The sequence below is a fragment of the Giraffa tippelskirchi genome, chromosome 8 (genome assembly GCF_054371585.1).
Source record: "Giraffa tippelskirchi isolate mGirTip1 chromosome 8, T2T-mGirTip1v1.2.pri, whole genome shotgun sequence".
Classification (NCBI taxonomy): Eukaryota; Metazoa; Chordata; class Mammalia; order Artiodactyla; family Giraffidae; genus Giraffa; species Giraffa tippelskirchi.
Window position 1 is genome coordinate 144635733 of NC_137282.1, and position 26862 is coordinate 144662594.

Consider the following 26862-nt stretch of genomic DNA (forward strand, 5'->3'; position numbering starts at 1 on the left):
TGGAAAAGGGAGTCTAAACTGAGACGTGATAAATTTGTGATTAGAAGGCGATAAACACGGAGCCGTTCTGTTCTCTCTCGGGGCTGGGCTTTTTCACAGAGGGCGGTCAGAGGAGGCATCTGACCCCACAGGAGCAGCGCACGATAGATGGACTATCCCGGCCCTTAACACTTTCAGGCCACCTCGTCCCGTCATAGCTGCAAATCCCTTCAATTTTTACTTAGACTTATGCTAGGAATACCTCTGCACAAAGCTGATCTTGTAGAACTGTTCTTCAAACTGCGGGTAGCAACCCATGAGTGAGCATCCCTTGCTATCACCTTTGAGAATTCCAGTACTGGACAAGTTTTTTCCACTTTGCTGGGGGCAGTTCCCCACATTTTCATGACTGTCGCCCTAACCTGCCCACACCTCCAACCTCGTTGTCACCGTTCCTGTCACACTCATCCCTCCAAAATATCTTCTAGTCACAAGCCATGATACAATTATCTCTACCATCTTCTTTTCCTTTCCGTATTTACTACCAGCAAAACGTTTTTGCCCTCCATTTTGCCCCCGGTTCTGATTCTCTATTCATTCCTCAAATATCAACTTAGACCTTTCAGCCCTTCTTACCCAGGCCTTCATTGGCTCCCTTTATCTAGGCTCTCCTGCCCCCTCTGTGTTTCCTCAGCACCCAAATGTCCCCTTCTCCTACCACCTCACGTTTTAATTGCTTGTTGAATAAATCCTCCCTCCTGCTCTAGACAGAAGATCTCCTAGGGTAGAGACCACTACTGTGGCCTTGTTCACCCTTCACTTCTCAGTCCCACAATCCCTGGCTCCTGTTAGGAGTTCAAAAATATTGAGTGTAGAGTTCCCTGGCGGCCTAGTGGTTAAAATTCCAAGCTATCCCTGGTTGGGGAACTGAGATCCGGTAAGATATGCAGCCAAAAGAAACAAACAAAAAAATAAATAAAGAGAAAAGAAAAACTTGCTGAGTGCATCAAGTTTCACCTAATCTGATTTGATCATCCCAGAACCCAGGGTAGCTTGTGTCCATGTTTGGTTCCAAAACATTCTGCTCTGCTTTTTCCCAAATTTCTTCTCACTCTTTTCCTTCAATGATCCCAAGTCTACAGTAAATTCTAAGAACCAGACTTTGCCCAGGACTGGAGCAGAAACTTCCCTGAAGATGAATGTCAACCATCACTTTGTCTTATGAGGCCACCGCAGTAGCTCAATTTGGAGTTGAGGAAGGATATGTAATAGGAGCATGGAATTTTGTACTTTTGAATGAGAATTTGGAAAGAAAGTCTCTTTTGACTACATGCTTGTCCTGTCATCCTAAAGTCTGGTTGTGCCTACTTTGGGTTATCTATTGGCTGGGGGAGGCCAGTGACTGCCATGGGCCTAGCCTCTGAAAAGCGCTAATTACACATTTGTCCTCCACTTGAAGATTTTTGAATGTTGCACAGAAAGCGAGGATTTAATCTGAAGGTGTTCTTTTTCCCTTTCTGGGGATGCGGGAAGGAGACCTTAGCCTCTGAACGCTGCACTTTATTCATTCCTTACTCGGAAGGGCTTGTTTGCTGTCCTCATCACCATTCGCCTGAGGGCGTGAGTCTGGGGAAGCTGTAGGATGTGACACTGGGGAAGTACAAGCCTTTTCTCTGCTACACGGGGCACCGCTGCTGCACAGGTCAAGGCCTCTTTCTGCACGTGGTGCACTTTTGTTAACAAATCAGGCACCGCGCAGTCAAGGCAATTGGGACTGTTCTCTGGGGCGCTGGAAAATGTCATCGAGCTGGTGTATCCGTTGCTGACTAAATTATGCCGAGGGAAGATGAATCTACTCGGGTTCTCCTCGCTCAGGTTTTAAAGCATCTCCTTCGTAAGGACATTTTTCTTGTACCCGCCAGGTTTTGACAGTTTAGAATCTCCAACTGAGGATCTTTACCGTCTCTCCTGAGGGTCTTCTACTCACTCTGTGCAAACAACGAACAGTCCTTGGCCATTCTTCACCTGTTCTAGAGGAAAACGCCCAACCCAGCATTCCAGAAAATAACTAATTTAAAGATTTTGTCCAGTAAAAGCCACTCTGAAAAAAATCCTTCTGTAAAGGAATCCTGCAAGAAACCTGGCCTTTTGTTTTCGGTGATTTTTCTCCTCCGGTAGTGGGAGTTGCGCTTCACCGTCTAAATCCACTAGAGGCGCACTGACCCCGAAACCCGCCTCCAGTTTAAAATCTGAAATCCTGGAACGCAATCCCAATCTGCAAATCATGAAAGTATTTCAGCTAGGTCAGTGTCTTCCGACTGGCGTCGAATTCCAGGAAACTACTTGGAGCAAAGCTAGACTCCCCAGTACCGCTAAAGAAATCGCTAGGTACTCACTGCTAAACTTGTGCTGGGTATCGTTGCTCTCTGAGCCCGCGAAAAGCCAGCCCGAGAAGTTTGTGAAGATACTGGATTAGGATGAGACTCAGAATATTCACCAAGACCCATCACAGAAACTGATTGTCTTGCAGGTTTTCACCAAGTGTGGATGGCGATGTGTGTGCGGGAAACAAATGTGGCAGCAGGGGAATCTTCTCTGTGTCCATTTGGGAGTCTGCATATTTTCTGTTGGTGAAAGTAGGACCGTGGGGCTGGACTCGGTCCTAGGAAGACTCCCGAGGGCCTTTCCTTCCCTTTTCCCTTCACCTCCCCCGCTCCGCCTTGTGCTCCAAGGGCTGCAGGGATCTTACTCCAATCGCATCTTCCAAGCATGTTTAATTCAATTTTCCTTAAACGTCAGTGTCTCGTCTGAGACTCTAGTAAATCTTTCCGTAATGCGTCCGCAAAAGAGGTAGATTAGTTCAGTTCCCTTGCTCAGTCGTGTCCGACTCTTTGCCACCCCATGGACTGCAGCACGCCAGCCTTCCCTGTCCACTCCTGGAGCTTGCTCAAACTCATGCGCATCGAGTCCGTGATGCCATCCAACCATCTGATCCTCTGTCGTCCCCTTCTCCTTCTGTCTTCAATCTTTCCAGGATCAGGGTCTTTTCCAATGAGTCAGTTCTTCGCATCAGGTGGCCAAAGTATTGGAGCTTCAGCTTACCACCCTAGAAAAAGACGATTTTCCGTGAAGTAACAGAATCTGAGAGAGAAGGGTGAAAGACAACAGGTCTCTGCCTCAGGTTATTCATCTGTAAAATAGGGATAATGATCCCCATCTCGTAAGACAACTGTGAGCCTTCGGTGAAGTAACAGTACAAAACTGTTGTCATAAAACCGAGCACTCCGTGGGAATCGGTGGGTGGAGAGGAGGATTCCTAACTTTAGGCAGGCAATGTTTTCCAGTAGAGTCTGGCTTAGAAGATAGATACAGTCATGTAACAAGTAAGGGTTCATGACTTAATCCTAGAGGAGGAAATGCAAAATGTATTTCTACCCTTTAGAAAACCACATCAAGGTTCTTAGGGAGGAAGAATTATATCATCAAAGAATTTAGGAGTCAGGCGGTCAGGGCGGGCCCCATGGTGTAATGGTTAGCACTCTGGACTCTGAATCCAGCGATCCGAGTTCAAATCTCGGTGGGACCTGAAAATCTGTTTTTATATGATTTCACATAGCCTCTCTGTAAATTTCTGATAACACTTATCTCTGTAAATTTCTGATAACAGTTATTTCTATGAAAGTCTTCTCATTGCAACCCCTGGAAGCTTTCACCCGCAGACACCAGGGCTAGGAAAAAAGTGCTATCCCTCTTACTAAGTTCAAACACAAATTTTCTTTTCGTATACTAAATGCTTCTCAAAAATTACATCTTTACTTTTTATAGGCCACTTGCTACTATTAAACTTGAAAACAACTTAAACTGGGGGAGGGAAGAGACTCTTGAAATACAAAACAGACACCAGAAATAGTTAAAATTATATTCATCATTCATTAATATATTTTTCTGTTTCAGAGTAATATAATAATCAGTCACAGCATTTAAGCATAGAAAACTGCAATATGGAGGGATAAAATTTCATGGTAGCTATAAAATAGAAATACCTTTGAAAGAGAAAAAGAATTCATGAACACTGTTTGACTGTTAAATAAAAGTATACCAAGTATACTTTTAAAGGATGCTAGCATATATCAACGGAGAAGGCAATGGCACCCCACTCCAGTACTCTTGCCTGGAAAATCCCATGGACGGAGGAGCCTGGTAGGCTGCAGTCCATAGGGTCGCTAAGAGTCGGACACGACTGAGTGAGTTCACTTTCACTTTTCACTTTCATGCATTGAAGAAGGAAATGGCAACCCACTCCAGTGTTCTTGCCTGGAGAATCCCAGGGACAGCGGAGCCTGCTGGGCTGCCATCTATGGGGTCGCACAGAGTCGGACATGACTGAGGTGACTTAGCAGCAGCAGCAGCAGCGTATATCAAATTGCTCTTGGGTACCAATGGATAAAATTCAGTGATGGCCTGGACTATTTTAATGTTCAAATTTTACCAACTACATTATGAAAATGTTGGCAATTATATTCTGTAGGATGATTTAAACTTATGAAGAAACAATTTAGAAGACCACCAGAAAACAATGTGAGAGCATCAGAATATTATGACAATTCATAAAGACTCTAAGAAATGAAGATAGCTTAAGGATACTGTCCTAGGTTAAAACAAGGAAGTAATAACCAAAGCAGCCCCCTCATCATCATCTCATTCTAAGACCCATTTATTTCTAATTTTCAGGTGGATTTCTTTCTTATGTGAATTTGCCATTTAAGATCGCTTACTTTTTTGTAGGTTTTCACCAAAGCATATTTTTACTAAGCCTTAGTTCCTCAAACATTTCTTATGCTACAGTTTCCAAGTAAATGTTTTTTTTTCTTCTGAGTTCTCTTATTAATTGCACCTACATGCTTTATTATTTTATATTTTGTATTTAAATCACTAATCAATCTGAAATGTGATTTGTTACTTGTTGAAGGTAAATGTTCATCTCTGTTTTCTGCCATAGGCAAAGTTAGTTATGTCATCACAGTTTATTTTAAAATTATCTTTGCCTACCTACTGAAATGAAATATCAACTTTGTCACATTAATTTCTATATTATTTTTATCTATTTTATAAATTTATTTCCCTTTATGTATACTTATGACAGTGCTAGGATCTTTTGATTAGATTTTAATACATTTTACTGCCCATAAACCATTCTTCTCCTAGGGCATTTGACATTTTCAGGTGAAGGGGAATAAGAAGATAAAGAAGGGGAGGTTGGAGGTTCAAATAATGCTGCATTTTGTAATTTCAAGCTTCTGGTAAAAGTTGAGAACACATGGAATAAGCATACATAAAAACAAGATAGCCTGGAGTACAGAAATCTCAGGAGTTAGGTTTCAGTCCTTTGGATCTCTATTTAGTTATCTTACTTACAGTAAAGGTGTTGGTGCCATTAAACACTGTCTTTTCCTTGGTGAACCCTGAAGGCTTTGAAGAGATCCAGAAAATAAAAATTATAGGTCATAAAGGTTTCAACATTTGTTTGAGATCTTTAAGATGTGATAAAGCATAGTTTCTCTCTTTCAGTGAAACTATGAGCTATGCTGTGTAGGGCCACCCAAGATGGATGGGTCATGGTGGAGAGTTCTGACAAAACGTGGCCCACTGGAGAAGGGCATGGCAAACCACTTCAGTACTCTTGCCTTGAGAACCACATGAACAGTATGAAAAGGCAAAAAGATAGGACACTGAAAGATGAATTCCCCAGGTCAGTAGGTGCCCAGTATGCTACTGGAGATCAGTGGAGAAATAACTCCAGAAAGAATGATGGGATGGAGCCAAAGCAAAAACAATACCCAGCTGTGGATGTGCCTGGTGATGGAAGTAAAGTCTGATGCTGCAAAGAGCAATATTGCATAGGAACCTGGAATGTTAGGTCCATGAATCAAGACAAATTGGAAGTGGTCAAACAGGAGAAGGCAAGAGTGAACGTCAACATTTTAGGAATCAGAAAACTAAAATGGATTGGAATGGGTGAATTTAAATCAGATGACCATTATACCTACTACTGTGGGCAAGAATCCCTCAGAAGAAATGGAGTAGCCATCATAGCCAATGAAAGAGTCCAAAATGCAGTACTTGGATGCAATCTCAAAAATGACGGATTGATCTCTGTTCGTTTCCAAGGCAAACCATTCAATATCACAGTAATCCAAGTCTATGCCCCGACCAGTAATGCTGAAGAAGCTGAAGTTGAACAGTTGTATGAAGACCTACAAGAACTTCTAGAACTAACACCCAGAAAAAGATGTCCTTTTCATCATAGTGGACTGGAATGCAAAAGTAGGAAGTCAAGAGATACCTGGAGTAACAGGAAAATTTGGCCTTGGAGTACAAAATGAAGCAGGGCAAAGGCTAACAGAGTTTTGCCAAGAGAATGCACTGGTCATAGCAAACACCATTTTCCAACAACACAAGAGATGACTCTACACATGGACATCACCAGATGGTCAATACTGAAATCAGATTGATTATATTCTTTGCAGCCAAAGATGGAGACGCTCTATACAGTCAGCAAAAACAAAACCGGGAGCAGACTGTGGCTCAGATCATGAACTCCTTATTGCCAAATTCAGATCTAAATTGGAAAAAGTAGGGATAACCACTAGACCATTCAGGTATGACCTAAATCAAATCCCTTACGATTACACAGTGGAAGTGACAAATAAATTCAAGGGATTAGATCTGATGGTTAGTCCATTAGTTCCTGAAGAACTATGGACGGAGGTTCGTGACATTGTACAGGAGGCAGTGATTGAGACCATCCCTAGAAAAATAAATGCAAAAAGGCAAAATGGTTGTCTGAGGAGGCCTTACAAACAGCTATGAAAAGAAGAGAAGTGAAAGGCAAAGGAGAAATGGAAAGATATACCCATTTGAATGCAGAGCCCCAAAGAATAGCAAGGAGAGATAAGAATGCCTTCCTCAGTGATCAACGCAAAGAATTAGAGGAAAACAATAGAATGGGAAAGACTAGAGATCTCTTCAAGAAAATTAGAGATACCAAGGGAACATTTCATGCAAAGAGGAGCACAATAAAGGACAGAAATGGTAAGGACCTAACAGAAGCAGGAGATATTAAAAAGAGGTGGCAAGACTACACAGAAGAACTATACAAAAAAGATCTTCACGACCCAGATAAACACGACGGTCTGATCACTCACCTAGAGGCAGACATCCTGGAATGTGAAGTCAAGTGGGCCTTAGGAAGCATCATTACAAACACAGCTAATGGAGGTGATGGAATTCCAGTTGAGTTGTTTCAAATCCTAAAAGATGATGCTATGAAAGTGCTGCACTCAATATGCCAGCAAATTTGGAAAACTCAGCGGTGGCCACAGGTCTGGAAAAGGTCAGTCTTCACTCCAGTCCCAAAGAAAGGTAATGTCAAAGAATGCTCAAACTACCGCACAATTGCACTCATCTCACACATTAGTAAAGTAATGCTCAAAATTCTCCAAGCCAGGCTTCAACAGTATGTGAACCATGAACTTCCAGATGTTCAAGCTGGATTTAAAAAAGGCAGAGGAACCAGAGATCAAATTGCCAACATCTGTTGGATCATTGAAAAAGCAAGAGAGTTCCAGAAAAACATCTACTTCTGCTTTACTGACTATGCCAAAGCCTTTGAATGTGTGGATCACAATAAACTGTGGAAAATTCAAGAGATGGTACTACCAGATCACCTTACCTGCACTCTGAGAAATCTGTAGAAACAGTTAGAACTGGACATGTAACAACAGACTGGTTCCAAATAGGGAAAGGAGTATGTCAATGCTGTATATTGTCACCCTACTTATTTAACTTATATGCAGAGTACATCATGAGAAATGCTGGACTGGATGAAGAACACGCTGAAATCAAGATTGCCGGGAGAAATATCAATATCCTCATATATACAGATGACACCACCCTTATGGCAGAAAGCAAAAAAGAACTAAAGAGCCTCTTGATGAAAGTGAAACAGGAGAGTGAAAAAGTTGACTTAAAACAACATTCAGGAAACTAAGATCATGGCATCCGGTCCCATCACTTCACGGCAAATAGATAAGGAAACAGTGGAAACACTGACAAACTTTATTTTTTTGGGCTCCAAAATCACTGCAGATGGTGACTGCAGCCATGAAATTAAAAGATGCTTACTCCTTGGAAGAAAAGCTATGACCAACCTAGACAGCATATTAAAAAGCAGACACATTACTTTGCCGACAAAGGCCCATCTAGTCAAGGCTATCATTTTTCCAGTAGTCATGTATGGATGCGAAAGTTGGACTATAAAGAAAGCTGAGCACCAAAGAATTGATGCTTTTGAACTGTGGTGTTGGAGAAAACTCTTGAGCATCCCTTGGACAGCAAGGACATCCAACCCGTCCATCCTAAAGGAAATTGGGCTTGAATATTCATTGGAAGGACTGATGCTGAAGGTGAAACTCCAATACACTGGCCACCTGATGGGAAGAACTGACTCACTGGAAAAGACCCTCATGCTGGAAAGACTGAAGGCAGGAGAAGAAGGGGACAACAGAGAATGAGATGGTTGGATGGCATCACCTACTCAATGGACTTTAGTTTGAGTGAACTCCAGGAGTTGGTGATGGACAGGGAGGCCTGGAGTGCTGCAGTGCATGGGATCGCAAATAGTCAGACACGACTGAGTGACTGAACTGAAAGCATAGTTTGCACAAATAAAGCCAAGGGTTCAATCTCTGAGGAACATCTTTTGATTTCTATGGTCCACACTTCAAGGACAGTCTGTGACTCGCCTATTTTTTTTCTCTCTTTCACTATTTCCTGTTCCTTTTCTATTTCTCCCACCAGCCCTGATTTGGGTTGGCCAAAAACTTCGTTCTGGTTTTTCCATAACGTCTTAATGAAGTTTTTGGACAACCCAATACTTCATGTACCCCAGAACTATTACTACACTTTTATATAGCCAGTTTCACTGGTTTATCTTTGCTGTTTTCTGTTCAAAAGGGAAAATACATATTTTTTCCTGACTCCCCTTCCATCTATAAAAAGATAGCATATTAAATCTTCATCTGTACGTCCTCTCACATAAGTAACAATATCGCCTGTAAATCACTCCATATCTTTTTTGCAGCTGCATGGTACTTCTCCTCTGAGTCTATATGTCTCAGTTTACTCAACAAATCTCCTGTGCCTGTACATTTTCAGTAAAAAATGCTTTCAGGGGAATATTCAAGCAAAATAAATTGAAAATGGTTGGTTTTGCCAAATAAGTACATATTCACCAGTGAAGTAAAGGAATGAAACAGCTGCACCTCATGCAAATTTTTATTAATATTTTTCTTTTGATATTTTTCTGTGAAATCTCATTGATTAGAAGAATTTATATTTTCTTGTCATATATAGTTACTCTTTTTAAAGTATTTTAATTGGACATTTTCTCTCAATTTCTTTTGCAAATATATCAGTAAAACTATTTTTCTTCTAGTTTCTCCATGGAATTCCTATGCACAAAAAAATTTTAAATGTAGTCTACTGTTTTCTATCATTTCACATGCAAGGTGTTTGCTTCTTTTTCTCATAACATTTGCATGAATCCAGTTTATGTAAGTATAAACAGGGATAGTGTATAAAAGGTGTCTTCTCAATTGTTTTAACATTAATTGCTACAGAGAAGAGTTCACAGTATGTTTCTATTAACTTGAATGTTATAAATCATGCCTAAGAATGAACAAAAGAGTGAAAGGAACCTGAAACCCCCCACTCAAGTAAAAAGGCAATATAGATTTTTAGCAACCAATGAACTCAGGCAAAATAACAATGTTTTTTCTTTGAGTGTAAGAAAGTGTGCAAGAAAATAAAAAAGTATATCTTACCTCAGTGCATAGTGTCTGGAACACAAAAGGTTAATTTGTTGGAACTAAACATGAAATTTGTCAACTCTTCCTCTACTCTAAAGATAAGACTTGCCTCTTGTCTTTTGAACGAGAAGAAAATTGTGCAGTTATTTGAGGCGAAAGAAGGAAAACGCTAAACCCTAAGTGAACTTTAGGAAATGAAATACACTTTCTCAGAGGCCTTGTACTGGAGACTTTGCAAAACACTTAGCAGAGGATGGTTTCGATCCATCGACCTCTGGGTTATGGGCCCAGCACGCTTCCGCTGCGCCACTCTGCTCTGGCTTAATTGCAGTTTGTCCTCTTTCTTGCCATCTTAAAGATCAGCTACTCTGTCAGAATACATATTTTTTCTCCCTCTTTCCTTGGCCTGAGATCAATTTCCCCGAGAATTAAATGACCTCAGTACTCCCCTCCATGTTGCGCTTTCCCAATCTGCCAAAAATCCGACATCTTTCTTTCAGGAGCTGCTCTGAGCTCAGAGGAGGAACTTCGAAACAAGATGAGCAAAGCCCTCGAAGTCCTTCCTTACGGATAACCGAGGAAGGCACGAATTCAGACTTGAGGAGAAAGGATATTAACTAGCTCGCTCTGTTTCCCGTCCTCAAGAAAGTTTCCCTGAGGAAACTAGAAGCAGCATTTCCATATATTTACTAACTAACTGCCATTTTCCTCTTCACGGGCACCTGGTTTACCCTCTCAGGCCTCTGCCCTTAGCTTCATGAAAAGGGGTTTCTATCCCTTTGAGGCCATGTCTACAGTTTTCTCTCGTCCTCAGCGAATGCTGGATCTCCCAGACCAAAGGCCTGGATAGAAACCTCTGACGCCTTTCATCTTGTGCTCTGTCTGCCAAATAACTTCCGCAACTTTCCTCTTGCTCTTTTCACCATCTTCCTCCTGTCCCTTCAGGAGTTTCTGTATCTTCATTAAATACTTGTTTTCCCAGTCCCAGAACAGGTAGGGTATTGGTTAAGGAACAACTTCTCTGTAAACCTCAAGAGAGAATCTGAATGAAAACACTCCGCTGGCGGTTCTCAGTTGTCAGTGCGAATTTCACTGTGGCTTGGTACTTTGTTCTTGTTCGCGCTACTGAAGAAGGATCCTGTGTTTAAAGATAAACAAAGTTACCGTGTGGTCAATTGGAAACCTCAAGTAAAAGACGATGTTTCCGCCTGGTTTCGAACCGGGGACCTTTCGCGTGTTAGGCGAACGTGATAACCACTACACTACGGAAACAAGACTGCGCGAAGCAATTTTTTTGGTCAGGATGGATGAAAGCATGTCCATAATCCAGAGCTATTTACCAGAATATCCAGCGATCGATAGTCGAGAGAATAGAAACTTTCCAAGTGCTCATCTGCAATTGCCTAGGTCTGTTAGCGTGAGAAACTATAACGCAACAAGAACGAATAGTCCATAACGTATAGGAATGAACTTCACAGACCTGCTGACCAAAAGAAACCACGCGCAAAAGAGAATGTATTCTATGACGCCAATTGTTTACATTACAATGTAGGCAAGACGCTTTTGCATTGTTAGAAGTCAGAATAGTGGTTCCCTGGGAGTAGGTAGAGTGGGTAGTTACTAGAAAGTTTTGGGAATATTGTTGATACGCCTGCTGGTTACTCAGAGGTGGTCAATTTGTGTAGAATCATCAAGAAAACATTTTTATATTGGGAGGTGGGGTTATTTATTGAAGAAACTGGGGAGTGCCAGTTGTGGGGACTGGATAAGCAAGTTGTAAATCCACAGGGCAGGCACTCAGGTAAGACGGGCAATCAGAAAGCGCAGGCAGGAAACAATAGAAAAAATATCAATGAAACCAAAATTTGGCTCTTTGAAAAGTTCAGCAAAATTGACAAATGTTTAGCTAGATTTATAAAGAAAAACATAAAGAGGATATTCAAATTACTAAAATTAGAAATGCAAGTGGGAATATTACTACAGATTTTGCACAAATAAAAATATTACAAGCCAACACTATGAAAAATTGTATGACTGTATATTGGATAACCTAAATGAAATGGACAAATTCCCAGAAACACACAATTTACCAAAACTGAAACATGAAGAAACAGATATTTTGACAGACCAATGACTGTTAAGTATATTGAAGCACTAATCAAAAAAATTACAACAAAGAAAAGCCCAACCTAGACATTTTCACTGGTAGATTCTACCAAACATTTAAAGAAGATTTAACACAATCCCTCTCAAACTCTTCCAAAAAAATTGAAAAGAAGGGAACATAACTCATTCTGTGAGGACTGCATTCCCTTAATATCAAAGCCATTAAAAGAAAAGAAAACTGCAGATCAATATCCCTGATGAACATAGATGCAAAAATCCTCAACAAAATGTTAGCAAACTGAATATGGCAACATGTTATATCAGTTCAGTTCAGTCGCTCAGTCGTGTCCAACCCTTTGCAACCCCATGAATTGCAGCACGCCAGGCCTCTCTGTCCATCACCAACTGCCGGAGTCTACCCAAACCCGTGTCCATCGAGTCAGTGATGCCATCCAATCATCTCATCCTCTGTCGTCCCCTTCTCCTCCTGCCCCCAATCCTACCTAGCATCAGGGTCTTTTCCAATGAGTCAACTCTTAGCATGAGGTGGCCAAAGTATTGGAGTTTCAGCTTCAACATCAGACCTTCCAATGAACAACCAGGATTGATCTCTTTTAGGATGGATTGATTGGATCTCCTTGCAGTCCAAGGGACTCTCAAGAGTCTTCTCCAACACCACAGTTCAAAAGCATCAATTCTTCAGCGCTCAGCTTTCTTCACCGTCCAACTCTCACATCCATACATGACCACTGGAAAAACCATAGCCTTGACTAGACGGACTTTTGTTGGCAAAGTAATGTCTCTGCTTTTAAATATGCTATCTAGGTTGGCCATAACCTTCCTTCCACGGAGTAAGCGTCTTTTAATTTCATGGCTGCAATCACCATCAGCAGTGATTTTGGAGCCCAAAAAAATAAAGTCTGACACTGTTTCCACTGTTTCCCCATCTATTTCCCATGAAGTGATAGGACCAGATGCCATGATCTTAGTTTTCTGAACATTGAGCTTTAAGCCAACTTTTTCACTCTCCTCTTTCACTTTCATCAAGAGGCTCTTTAGTTCTTCTTCACTTTCTGCCATAAGGGTGGTGTCATCCGCATATCTGAGGTTATTGATCTTTCTCCTGGCAATCTTGATTCCAGCTTGTGTTTGTTATATACCATGGCCAAATAAGATACATTCCTGGAATGTAAGGGAGGTTTAACATATTAACAGAATGAAGGAAAAAAGAGCACGATCATCTCAACAGATGCAGAAAAAGCATTTGACAACATTCTTTCATGATAAAAAAAATCAATAAACTAAGGATAGCAGGAAACTATTTTATCTTCATGATAAAAGTCATTTATAAAAAAATCAGTTAGCATCTTGAATGGTGAAAAAGTGTAAGCTTTTTCTCTAATACCTGGAACAAGACATAGGTGTTCACTTTTACTACATCTGTTCAGCATACTATTATCAATTCTAGCCAGGGCAAGTAGGCAAGAGAAAGATATAATGTCATACATAGAAAGTGCTGAGGATTACACACACACACACACACATTAGAGCTAATAAAAGAATTCAGCAAAATTGAAAGATACAAAATTCAACATACAAAAATCAGTTGCATGCTTATTCACTTACAATGAACAATCCAAAACAAATTAAGAAACAGTTCCTTTTACAATTTCATCAACAAGAATGAAACGTTTAGGAATGAATTTAATCAAGGTGGAGGAAGAGGTTTTACACTGAAAACTAGAAAACTTTAGAAAGAGGAAAAAAAAAGATATTAAAGAAGATATCAGTGAATGGAAAGATATCTGTATTCATGAATTGTAAGACTAATATGGTTATGATATCAATAAAGCCCAAAGTGACCTGCAGTTTTAATGCAATCCCTATCAAAATCCCAATATTTTTTTAGAGATTAAAAAAAATCCATCCTAAAATTAACGTTGACTCTTGTGGAACCACAAATAGCCAAAAAGATCTTGAAAAAGAAGAATAAATTTGGAGCCCTCTCACTTCCTAATCTCACAACTTACTTTAAAGCTACAGTAACCAAATCCATGTGGTCCTGACATCTAGCCAGATATATAGACCAATGAAATAGAATAGAGACCCCACAAGTAAATTCTTGCATATATGATCAGTTGGCTTTTGACAAGAGTGCCAAGACCATTCAATGGAGAAATTACAGTCTTTTCAACTAATGGTGCTAGGAAAACTGTTTATCTACTGAAAGAGTTAAAGGTGAACTTCATTAAAATTTAAAAACTTGCTCTGTGAAAGACATTTTAACAAAAATGAAAAGACAAGACAGAGAAAAAATATTTGCAAATGACACATCTGCTAAACGATTGTTACTCAAAATGTTAACTCAACCGGAAAACAATCCAATAATTCTAAGTCCTGCTTCTTTGCTTGTCTTCAAAATACCTTCTCCAGCAGCCTTTGAAGATTGAACATGGAGTTTGCTTTCAAGGATTTTACCTTATGAAGCCAAGAAGAGAAAGGCCTCGCTGGGATTCGAACCCAGGATCTCCTGTTTACTAGACAGGCGCTTTAACCAACTAAGCCACGAAGCCCCCATAGTAAATAAAGCCACAACGTGTTGTTTTTCATTTCAGCGGTTTCGTCGAGCTTTAACTACGAAGTACACTTGAACAGGAATGTCTTCTGGGAATGGAAATTTGATCTGACCAGAGATTCAAAATCAGAATTGAACAGCCAAAGGACTTGAGGGGGCCATTTCTTTTCCATGAATTTATCAAAAAGAAAGATCTGGTTGTGGACCGAGGCAGTTCAAACAGTTAAAGTAAAGATTGAAAAGGAAGTGAAAGTCTCTCAGCCTTTGCGACCTCAGTGACTGGAATTCTTCAGGCCAAAATCCTGGAGGGGATAGCCGTTCCTTCTCTAGGGGATCTTTCCAACCCAGATATCCAACCGATGTCTCCCACATTGCAGACGGATTCTTTACCAGCTGAGCCACAAGTAAAAATTGAACTGCCCCAGAAACTTGAACAGTTGTCCTTGGACCCTCTTTGCTTATCTGGTACAACTGACATGACCCTTTCATTGTGGGGTTTCTCTTGGTTACCTGAGAGACTTTCACACATTAGGTGTTCAATATTAATTCATTCTATTCCAACTTGTGCTTCAGGATTTCATTTCAGCTCTGTCTCCTCCAGATACATAAATCCTATTTGGAAGCTTCTTTCATGGATCCTTAAATTCCCCATGACAACTTTCAGCACTCCTACATGACTGTTGCCATTTAAGACAGTTGATGTCAGGATTACCTTGGAGTCCTTGGTAAAATGAAGATTCTTGAAATCTACCCTATTTATTAAAGGATCATTGCAAGAGGGGTTCTGGAATCTGCATTTGAAGTAAGTCTTCTGGGGGATACTTTTGAGTGCAAAGATTGGATTCCACATTGTCACAAGTGCTGTCTTTTCTGGAAGCATTTGAAGTTCTAGACTTCCTGTCTGTAGCCAGCAGTACCTGAACTTAGAACTTCCAGACGTACCAGCTGGGTTTCAAACAGGCAGAGAAACCAGAGATCAAATTGCCAATATTTATTGGATCATAGCATTCCAAAAACACATCTACTTCTGCTTCATTGACTATGCAAAAGCCTTTGACTGTGTGGATCACAAAAAAAACTGAGGAAAATTCCTAAAGAGATGGGAGTACCAAGCCAGCTGGAGAGGAGAGTAAAAACCTGGCTTGATATTCAACATTAAAAAAACTAAGATCATGGCATCTGGTCCCATCACTTCAGGATAAATATAAGGGAAATAGTGGAAGCAGTGACAGATTTTGTTTTCTTGAGCTGCAAAATCACTGTGGACAGTGACTGCAGCCACGAAATTAAAAGATGCTTGCTCCTCGGAAGGAAAGTTATGACAAACATAGAGTATTAAAGAGCAGAGACACTACTTTGCCGACAAAGGTCCATACAATCAAAGCTTTGGTTTTTCCAGTAGTCGTGTATGGATGTGAGAGTTGTACGGTAAAGAAAGCTGAGCGCCGAAGAATTAATGTTTTTGAACTGCGGTGCTGGAGAAGACCCTTGAGAGCCCCTTGGACAGCAAGAAGATCAAACCAGTCAATCCCAAAGGAAATCTACCCTGAATATTTATTGGAAGGACTGATGCTGAAGCTGAAGCTCCAATACCTTGGCCTCCTGATGAGAAAAGCTGACTCATTGGAAAAAACCCTGATGCTGCCAAAGATTAAGGGCAGAAGAGTAAGGGGACAGCAGAAGATGAGTTGGTTAGGTAGCATCAGTGGACATGAATTTGAGCAGACTCCGCGGAAGATAGAGAAGGACAAGGAAGCCTGGCGGGCTGCAGTCCATGGAGTGGCAAAGAGTCGGACACGACTCAGTGACTGAACAGCAATCACAGCCTATACCTAGCCCACTGTGTTTCTTTTATGGACATATTGGGTCAGTGAAAGCATTCTGCCGTTAAAATCAAAGTCACGAATTTGAACTGCCTCTGGGTCCACTAGTGATTTCCAAATGTAATCCCAAAGTGAGCTAGTTTTAATATAGTGTCTTTTGGGCCCCAGTCTGTCGTCGTGCGGTGAGGGGTTGAATTCAGCAGGCAAACCGTTAATCTCTTAAGGAAAAATTGGGACAGTGCCTTCGGGAGAGGTACCTGAGAAGCCTTGTGCTTGGCGTTAGGGCGGTAATTTCTACTACTCTCGAGCCTCCTCCTTCCCCTTGTTTATTCCTTTTCGAGCTGTGTAGTGACAACGGGGGTGTAGCTCAGTGGTAGAGCGCGTGCTTAGCATGCACGAGGCCCCGGGTTCAATCCCCGGCACCTCCACGTGGGGGTTTTCGATCCCCACCAGTAGAGTTTACTACCGGCTCCTGATAAATAGCAAATCATTAGTGAGTTGACGAGTGTTGCGATTCTCTCCTACTCCGTTGTTCTTTTCTTGGGCTTCCCTGGTGGCTCAGTTGTAATGAATTCACCTCCAATTCAGGAGAGTCTGGTTCGATCCCTGGGACGGGAAGATCCCCTGGCCAAGAAAATAGCAACCTACTCCTGTATTCGCCTGGAAATCCCATGGGCAGGAAAGCCTGGAGGGATACAGTACATGGGGTCGCAAAAGAGTCGGACACGACTTAGTAACTAACAACAACATTGAGAAAAGACAAGCATTTCTCTGGATTTGAGGTGATCTAGTGAGAGGCGGCAGGAAAAAGTGAGCGGTTTCAGAAAGCACAGAGAGCTTGCTGTGTTTTCTCAGTCATGCTGCTGCTGCTGCTGCCAAGTCGCTTCAGTCGTGTCCGACTCTGTGCGATCCCATAGACGGCAGCCCACCAGGCTCCCCCGTCCCTGGGATTCTCCAGGCAAGAATACTAGAGTGGGTTGCCATTTCCTTCTCCAATGCATAAAAGTGAAAAGGGAAAGTGAAGTCGCTCAGCCGTGTCTGACTCTTCTCGACCCCATGGACTGCAGCCTACCAGGCTCCTCCGTCCATGGGATTTTCCAGGCAAGAGTACTGGAGTGGGGTGCCATTGCCCTCTCCGTTTCTCAGTCATAATCCCCCTCATATTTTGATGCAATTCAACAAAACCAGAAATAATTCAGTGTTTTCTTAAATGCACAGCCCAACACATTGGTTCTAATTTAAAAAAATAATTGCAGGACGGTGGTACTCAGCAACCGGGATGGCCGAGTGGTTAAGGCGTTGGACTTAAGATCCAATGGGCTAGTGCCCGCGTGGGTTCGAACCCCACTCTCGGTAGGTGAAATTTTGCTCTCCTAAATCTTTCCTGAGAATACTGGCCTTTGGAAATAAACTTGATACATTATGTATCTGTTTTTCTGTCATTTTGTGAAAACACTGCTTGTCTTCAAACCTAAAGAAATTGCTTCAGTAGGCAGTATTAAGTGTGTGAATTATTTCCCTGCACAGTTCTATTAGATTGCCAACACAGGAAAACCGACCAAATCAACAGTCTGCCTAAAGAGGTTTAAATACGTCAGCTCTGAGTTCCAAGAGAAATGGAAACTTGGACTCCATTTGCTTTTCAGGCGACAGTAAAAAAAAGTTCTCTGTAGCCCCCAAGGAAGTGAGGAGAGAGATTCTCATTGTTTCCAAAGCGTCCTACTCAGAAAGCTCAACTCTGCCTGGGCTGTCCCTCCAATTCACTCTGGAAAGCATGGTTGATTCCTCACAAACAGAATACAAGTGTTTTGTTCTATTTTGTTTTTCCAGTTTGAAATGTAAAATATGGTCTCCTAGTGGAGTTTTTGTTTACACTTCTCTTGTGGTGATGTTATTGAACATCTTTTATGTTTAAGAGCCATGTGTACTTCCTTTTCTGTGAACGGTTTTTTAATATCCTGTACTCATTTTTCTTCATGATTGCTGGGTCTTTCTCTTTTGATTTGTAGAAAGTTCTTTAAATGAGTCGATTAAGTCATGTTTTGATATGTAACAAGCAGTTCATTTGCACTTTGTGGCAATTTTGGACATTGCAGATTGTGGACTATGAGGGTGAAATTATCAGTCTTTTCTTTTGGTTTTGTGTCTAACTTGGATATGCCTTTGCCCTGTACAAGATCAACAAGAGTAACAAAACAACTCATTTCTTCTAGAATGTCCATTACTTCTTTTTAAGCTTAGATCTGTGATATATTTTATTTTTTTTCTGTCCTAACATGGGAGGTATCGGTCCAACTCTACTTCATTTCCAGAGGATTACCTGTGACCCCAGCACCATTACTGAATACCCATCTTATCGTCAACGATTGAAATTCCAGCATATTAAATTCTGTTCTCTTTAAAATTCAGAGGACCAGAAGTCTGGCATCTTCAAGGTGATTTGAAAGAGCATGGACTTTAAAACTCAAAAAATCATATACTCTAATTCTGACTTTCCCACCAACTCTCTGAGCCTCAATTTCTTCATGTGTTAAATGGGGATAATAATCTCTACTTCATGGAAGATAGTTGAGGAATGAAAACATAATATATTAAGAAGGGCTCTTTGCCATTCTGAATACCCATATTATCTTTGCCACTCTGCAGGTTAGTTTCCTTCCTCCTTAGAAGAAACTCACACTCTTCCTTTATAGCAGTCTTTAAAAGAAAACCAGAAATCAGACAAAAATTGTCCTGATAGTTAAATTGCTTTTGTTTTGAGATCAAACACCTAGATTCCGCATTTCATAGTTCTCTAACCCCAGTGGAGTTAGACAGCTCAGTGGGTCATTTTCATGAGCTTCCTTGGGTTTCAAGTCAGAGTCATCAGCATTGTGTTTGCTCCTGGTCATCCTGGGAAGAGGAAGGAAGCTCCTCCTGAGAATTCATCTGAATAAGCTGATTTGAGAAACACCAAGTTTCCATGGAGAGGCAGGACTCGTCCTTAACAAAAGCGGATATTCTTGTTTCTTTCCCTCGGATAGGGTAGAGAAAGAGTGAGTGAAGGGTTTGTTTTTTCTGAAATGAGATTCCAGAGAACAAAGATTTTACTCATATTGAACCTTTCTAAAGAGAAAACACAGCAATCTCCTAGTGGTTGGTTTGCAAAGTAGTTTAGGTTATAATGCTGATGACACCAATGTCCAAGTTCCATCCCTACAGAAGTTAAATTATATACTTTCCTTCATGAGAGACTCAAATGAAATCTGAAATCACCATGCCATTCCCATCTGAACCTGTTGTATCTGAGTTGATTAAATTCCTCCAGTCAGTGGGGGCTGCTGGCAATTTCTACTCAAATCCAATCTCTGTTGTTTCTTGAGGTAGGCAGAATTCAGTGGTAACACAGATGCCCTCCCTCTGATGTACAAGTCCTGCACAATCTCTCATACTGTGAATATGATTAGGGTATGCTACATAGCACCATTGACTTTAAAAAAGGAAGATTATCAGGAGTGAGCCTGACCTACTTAAGTAAGCCCTCAAAAGGGACTGGGCTCTTTCTGAAGTCAGAGATTGTAAGTGTGAGAGGAATTGAGGGATTAGAAGTGAGAGAGAGTCTCTGTTGCTGACTTTGAAGATGGAGGGGGCCAACAGAATGCAGGTAGCCAGTGGGAGCTGAGAACACCCAGCTAACAGCAAGGACGCAGGGATTCTACCATAACCATGAGGCTTGGAATGCAGCCCCATGTATGATTTTAGCCTCATTAAATCCTAGGTAGCAGAGAACTCAGCTACCTAGTGCTCACACTTCTTACCTACAGAAATCTGAGTAGATACTTGGACATTGTTATAATCTGCTAAACTATGATAACTTGTTATGCGGCAACAGAAAACTAATAGATTTCTATTTGTTTTTTAGAAGCACATAATGTAAAATGTGAAGCTGGAAATGTTATAACAGAAAATTGAATTGTGTCAGGTAGAGTGTCAAGTGCCTCTGGGGGCCACTCTCCATCTTTGTTCTTTCTGTCCCTTTCTTGGGGTCCTGCTACTGACTCTCTGAGTGACCCTCACATTTCATCTCTATGGATACCTGGAAACTGATATTAGTATTTTAGATTAATATAAGCATATGTTCCCTGTTATATATATATTATGTATTATAGGTATTAATTTCACATCTAACACATAAAGTAAAACTAGCTACCAACTGATTCCTTAAACTACTTGTCTTGTAGTATGCATTCTGACATTAAGTATGCAGCATTGGTGGTGGAGGTGTGGGGCTAAGTTCCCACCCTCCCAGGCTTCTGGATAGAGGAAGAGACCTGCCAATAGTAATTTTAAGATGTATTGCTTAGTATCCTTTAGTTTTGAAACTAGAATATGTATATCCCTGGGAATAAATGGACACAAGGGATCATTTTCCTGATCTTGGACATGTATATGGATTCATTTAGGACTGACGTGCCTGAAAACTCTCTGTTTTCCCACCTTCTTTTGTCACAACTCTTCTCCCACTAAGAAAAAGGAGGTAACTTTCAACCATCCGATAGCATACCCGTCATATTTCCCCAATACACAAAGCCTCCTCAAAGCATCTGACAAAACGTCTCTAAATAATGCTATCAGTAAGAAAGTGAATGTCTTTAAAGACCGATTAACAAAATTCTTTTGCAGACTCAGATGGTTTCTTGAGGTGAAGGAATTCCAGCTGAGCTATTTCAAATTCTAAAAGATGATGCTGTGAAAGTGCTGCACTCAATATGCCAGCAAATGTGGAAAACTCAACCGTGGCCACAGGACTGAAAAAGGTCAGTTTTCACTCCAGTCCCAAAGAAAGGCAATGCCAAAGAATTTTCAAACTACCACACAATTGCACTCATCTCACACGCTAGCAAAGTAATGCTCAAGCTAGGCATTAACAGTACCTGAACTGAGAACTTTCAGATGTTCAAGCTGGATTTAGAAAACGCAAAGGAACTAGAGATCAAATAGCCAACATCCACTGGATCATAGAAAAAGTAAGAGAATTCCAGAAAAACATCGACTTCTGCTTCATTGACCACGCCAAAGTCTTTGGCTGTGTGGATCACAACAAACTGTGGAAAATTCTTAAAGAGATGGGAATATCAGACCACCTTACCTGCCTCCTGAGAAATCTGTATGCAGGTCAAGAAGCAACAGTTAGAACTGGACATGGAACAACAGACTGGTTCCAAACTGGGAAAGGAGTAAGTCAACGCTGTATATTGTCACCCTGCTTATTTAACTTATATGCAGAATTCATCATGTGAAATTCTGGGCTGGATAAAGCACAAGCTGGAATCAAGATTGCCAGGAGAAATATCAATAATCTCAGATGTGCAGATGATACCACCCTTATGGCAGAAAGTGAAGAGGAATTAAAGAGCCTCTTGATGAAAGTGAAAGAGGAGAGTGAAAAAGTTGGCTTAAAACTCAACATTCAAAAAACAAACATCATGGCATCCTGTCCCACCACTTCAATGCAAATAGATGGGGAAACAATGGAAACAGTGAGACTTTTCTTGGGCTCCAAAATCACTGCAGATGGTGACTGCAGCCATGAAATTAAAAGATGCTTGCTCTTTTGAAGAAAGGCTATGACCAACCTAGAAAACATATTAAAAAGCAGAGACATTACTTTGCCAACAGAGGTCCATCTAGTCAAAGCTATGGTTTTCCCAATATTCATGTATGGATGTGAGAGCTGAACCATAAAGACAGCTGAGCACCGAAGAATTGATGCTTTTGAACTGTGGTGTTGCAGAAGACTCTTGAGAGTCCCTTGGACTGCAAGGAGATCCAACCAGTCAATCCTAAAGGAAATCAGTCCTTAATATTCATTGGAAAGACTGATGCTGAAGCTCAGACTCCAATACTTTGGCCACCTGATGCAAAGAACTGACTCATTGGAAAAGACCCTGATGTTAGGAAAGATTGAAGGCAGGAGAGAAGGGGATGACAGAGGATGAGATAGTTGGATGGCATCACCAACTCGATGGACATGAGTTTGAGTAAGCTCTGGGAGCTGGCGATGGACAGGAAAGCTGGTGTACTGCAGTCCATGAGGTTGCAAAGAGTTGGACATGACTGAGCAGCTGAACTGAACTGAATTGTGCTTTCAAACATGAAAGAGGGTCCAACCCAGTTGTCAACAATAGACTAACAGAAAATTTTAATGATAATGTGGTTTTAGCATGTGATATAGGGGTTAGAAAAATTAGAATTGCATTGATATTTCAAAACTCCTTTAATTCCTAACTACTTAATTATCTCATATCTCTAATAATTAAATAGACATAAAACTGATGTTGAACCTTGCAACATCAGTCTTGCAACAGGACTACTCATCCATGGATACACAAATTAATTAGAAAATATCAGTCCCATCCATGTCATTAAGAGATGAGTTTGCAATTCAATTTTATTTTATGTTTGTAACTTATCAAGATATTAATACACTCACAGTGATTTGCTGTAACAAAAACTGCAATAACAATGCAGGAAACAAATTGTTAACTCAAAGCTATACAGTCATACAGAGAAGTACAACAGAGTAGATATAAAAACAACCATGTTACAATACAATGTATTTTTGTGGAGTAGGGGAATGAAAATACAAGTTCAAATACAACAGAGAGGATATAAAATGTCAAATGTTAAAGAAAATTTTTTTTTTTAATAGATGATAGTCCATTAACCAAATATTCACTACGGTATTTAGATTCATTTAGAAGAGTGATGGAACACATTTTTTAAATGCCACAAATTACAATGTACTGGAAATCACATTCTTTACAACTGCTTGAACTTATGATTTGAAATTTTTGGATGCTGATTAAAAAATGTACAAGGGGTACATAATTTTTCAAAGGGGTATGCTTTCAAATTTTGAAGGCTACTACTCTAGGGCAGGAATTATTAACGTGTGATGTCACATAGTGGCTATAAACACAGACTTAGGAGTTAGTCTTACTAGTTGTGTGACATTGTGCAAGTGACTTAAATTCAGCTCAGTCTACCTACCTGTAAAACGGGGACAGTAAAAATACCGTATCTATAAAGTTGTCAAACTTCAGTAGACGCTAGAATCACCTGGAGGGTTTGTTAAAACACAACTGTGGGCTCTGTTCCCAGAGATTCCGCCTGAGGAGGTCTTGGGTCAGGCCCCCAAACCTGCATTTCTAACAAATTTCCAGGTGACACTAATGCTGCTTTCTCCTTTCATCTATCTCATAAAGTCATTCACTGTGTGGATTAAAATATTAGTACATAAAGCAATTATCCTTCAATTAAAAAATAAATTTAAAAAATATATATGTGCTTAAAAAAAAAAAATACATAAAAATTCTTAGAAGTCCACTGGCCCAAAGCAGGTACTAACATTAGCCAATATCATCAGTTAGAATTTGATTCACTGCAAAAGAAAATTCAACTGCCGTGGATTAAACAGAAAGGAGTTAGCAAATGTCATTTAACAAGAGGTCCTGAGGTCAATCATCCAGGGCTGGCACCACTGGTCAGAATGCCATGAAGTTCCCAAGCTCCTTCTGTCTTTTTTGCTCGATTGTCTTTGCCCAGTGGCTTTCATCACCACAGAGTGAGAATAGCTGCTGTTCCTCCAGGAGTCTTGTCTGAATTCCAGATAGGAAGAGAGAGGAGAAGAGGAGCAGAGGGTAGAGTTGATGGAGCATGCCAGCCAAGTCATAGACCCTCCCTTTCATAATTTATTTTTTAGAGAAGTCACTTGCTTTTAAAAAATGTTTCCAGAAGTTCCCCACAGGTGGTGAATGGAGCTAATAAAATTAATCAATATTCAGTAAAATAGACTCAACAGTACTAGCCACATTTCAAGTGTTCAACAGCCACAGGTAGCCAGTGACTACCATGGTGGACAACACAGATGTAGGACATTTCCACCATTATGTAAAGTTCTATTGGATGACATTAGACTACAAGATGCACCTCTAAGTCTCCTACAAGATCTATAAATCTCTTTCTCTCCAGACTTACCTGCTGTTGCTATACACTTTAGCAAAGGTCACCAGGCTATTTCTCAGACCTGCATTTGTTTACAATTCTGCTACCTGGGATTGTACTCTCTCTCCACCTCATCCATCTGGAAAACAAGAATCCTTCTTTATACACACATATTCAAAAAGCCAGAAGAACTGAACATGATGCAAGACGTATGTCTGAGCATACCTTCTCTTTTATCTACCATTACTACAAAAAATAGCAGATCCAAGAGATTATTCAATTTTTTAAAAAATCACACAAAAAACAACTTGATTGAAAAATGAGAAAAGAACTTGAACAAACATTTCTCCAAAAAGATATATTAATGGCCAATAAGCACAGGAAAAGATGCGTGATGACACTAATTATTAAGCATATGCAAATCAAACCCACAGCGGTACCACCTCACACCCATATTGGCTACTATCAAAAAGCTCAGGAAATAATAAGTGTTGGCAAGGAGAAGGAGAAATTGGAATTCTTGCATATTGTTGGTGGAACTGTAAAATGGGGCAATTGCTATGGAAAACAGTATGGAAGTTTCTCAAAAAATTTAAAGTACAATTATATGATCCAGCCATTACACTTCTGGGTATACACTCCCAAAGAACTTATTAAAGCAGGGTGTTGTGGAAATATTTGTCCACCCATATGCAATACCAGCATTATTCACAATCGCCAAAAGGTGAATGCAATCCAAGTGCCCATCAACGAATAAATGGATATACAAAACGTGGCATAGGCATGCAATGGAATAATATTCAGCCTTGAAAAGAAATTCTGACACGTGCCACAACCTGGCTGAAACTTGCGGGCTAATGTATCTTCAATCATACCTTCAAACATCTCTGATTTTTAAACTACAAAATGATCTTGCTTTTTTTCTTTATTGAAGAAAAATCTGCTTAAACATAGAAAAAAATACTGCTGAGTGCCTCAGATTACGTAGGACAAAATGAGAACTCGCTCTACTCATCCCTTGTATTATCCAAGTGTTGGACTCAGTACCCCGCTGATAAATTTCCTTCAGAAAACCTCTATACACAAATTAAGTGCCAGTTAGGCCTCACGGCTTCGACTAGACAGCGTTAGAGGAATGGTTTCTGCCCAGAAGAACAAAGAGTCAGATGCGCTTCTTGGATCGGACAGTAGCCCAGTGGTTATTTCCACCCGCTGCACACTGGCATTACCTGGGAAATTTAAAAGCCCTCCAAGTGGTTCTAAGGTGAGAGCAGGCTGGCTGTGGAGATGTACTGTTATTTTCCGATGACTAAACACCCCCACCCCTAACCACTACATATCTCGTATTTATTTGATGCCCAGAATCATCAAACAGTGCGCCTGACACAGTCGCAACATTTCCGCCTTCCGGGTAACGGTTGTCCACTAGGTATCATTATCTAGAGCACGTGACCTCTCCGGCACCTGTCGCTCAAGCGCCTGACTCTCTCCCTGTATGTGTCTGCCCCTCACAACCACACCCAGAAACCACGACTCGCTACCTATTACCGTCCACAAGGCGAGGCCGCTTCCGGATGGACTTTGCTGATGGGGAGCGTCCAGGCCTATGCCATCTGCTCTTGCGCCAGATACGTCTCTGCAGAATCTCCGATTAGGTTCAGCTCCCAAACCCGCGGGGGTTGTGTTGGGGTCCGGGAACAAAGCGCCGAAACTTATTTGCCTTCATCCTTGCCCGCTGACACCTCCTGATTATTTGCAAACTGCTGCTTCTGGGCAAGAATACGCGCCGCGGCGGCCCCCTCTAGTCCAGACTTCGGTGTCTGGACATTTACCAAAGTGCTGCCTTTGTCAGGTCAGAGGCTGCGAAGCCTGGTCCTTCTCTGTCTGCCTGGAAGGTCCAGGCACTCTTGCTTGGGCACGAGATTCAGGGCGTTTGTTCCGGAGATCGCGGAGGCTGGCTGCCAGGAAAACAAGACCGCGAACACGTACGCCTCCGGGGTCGAATAGAGAGACAGGATGGTTTACTTTCACTGGCCTTATTTCCAGGTCCCCTCTAGGAACCTGGGAGGTTTCTGCGTCTCTGTGGTTATTTCTAGCTGCTAGAACTTCTTGTGCCTTTACTCTATTCTAGGCCCTGCCTTCTAAATGGGTTGGGAAGGTTTGACAGAGAAATCGTTTGGGGAAACTTCAAAAGTATATATGCAAAAATAGACCAGTACGATGAATTCGATGTACTTGTTTCACATCTTCTATCAACTCATGGCAATGTTATTAACCTATAACCCACCCCTCATTCCTTCCCACACGTTGCTTGAATCTCTGACACGTGTGTAATTGATAAATTTAACACAGCCCCGACTAAGATGAATTAGACACTTGCCTGGGGCACAAAATTTAGGAGACTTCCGAAAAGCTTTGCAATAGAGACAGTAACATTTTAAAGTATTTTTAAAGTAAAAATTAATGCAAAAAACTATAAAGAATACAATATCAATATTTTAAATAGAGAATCAATATTACTGAT

The 26862-nt window shown here is 40.9% G+C and overlaps 2 long non-coding RNA genes and 6 other non-coding genes across 9 annotated transcripts; 3 read left to right on the top strand and 5 right to left on the bottom strand.

Moving 5' to 3' along the window:
• Nucleotides 1–977: 977 nt before the first annotated feature.
• LOC145518516 (uncharacterized) lies at nt 978–11309 on the bottom strand. Its single transcript, XR_014062948.1, has 2 exons — nt 9864–11309; nt 978–3085 (listed from the first exon to the last, which is right to left on the bottom strand). It is a non-coding gene; the product is annotated as an uncharacterized LOC145518516 (long non-coding RNA).
• On the top strand, nt 3494–3565 carry TRNAQ-CUG (transfer RNA glutamine (anticodon CUG)). Its single transcript has one exon. It is a non-coding gene; the product is annotated as a tRNA-Gln (tRNA).
• On the bottom strand, nt 10093–10164 carry TRNAM-CAU (transfer RNA methionine (anticodon CAU)). The gene has a single exon. It is a non-coding gene; the product is annotated as a tRNA-Met (tRNA).
• TRNAV-AAC (transfer RNA valine (anticodon AAC)) lies at nt 11048–11120 on the bottom strand. Its single transcript has one exon. It is a non-coding gene; the product is annotated as a tRNA-Val (tRNA).
• A 3144-nt stretch (nt 11310–14453) lies between the features above and the next one.
• TRNAT-AGU (transfer RNA threonine (anticodon AGU)) lies at nt 14454–14527 on the bottom strand. The gene has a single exon. It is a non-coding gene; the product is annotated as a tRNA-Thr (tRNA).
• Nucleotides 14528–16708: 2181 nt separating this feature from the next.
• TRNAA-AGC (transfer RNA alanine (anticodon AGC)) lies at nt 16709–16780 on the top strand. The gene has a single exon. It is a non-coding gene; the product is annotated as a tRNA-Ala (tRNA).
• An 845-nt stretch (nt 16781–17625) lies between these two features.
• TRNAL-UAA (transfer RNA leucine (anticodon UAA)) lies at nt 17626–17708 on the top strand. Its single transcript has one exon. It is a non-coding gene; the product is annotated as a tRNA-Leu (tRNA).
• Nucleotides 17709–22764: 5056 nt separating this feature from the next.
• LOC145518514 (uncharacterized) lies at nt 22765–26343 on the bottom strand. Of its 2 annotated transcripts, none has more exons than XR_014062945.1 (3): nt 25887–26343; nt 24372–24477; nt 22765–23992 (listed from the first exon to the last, which is right to left on the bottom strand). It is a non-coding gene; the product is annotated as an uncharacterized LOC145518514 (long non-coding RNA). The 2 variants fall into 2 exon arrangements; XR_014062946.1 differs by having other exon boundaries at nt 25568–26343.
• Between the last annotated feature and the right edge of the window lie 519 nt (nt 26344–26862).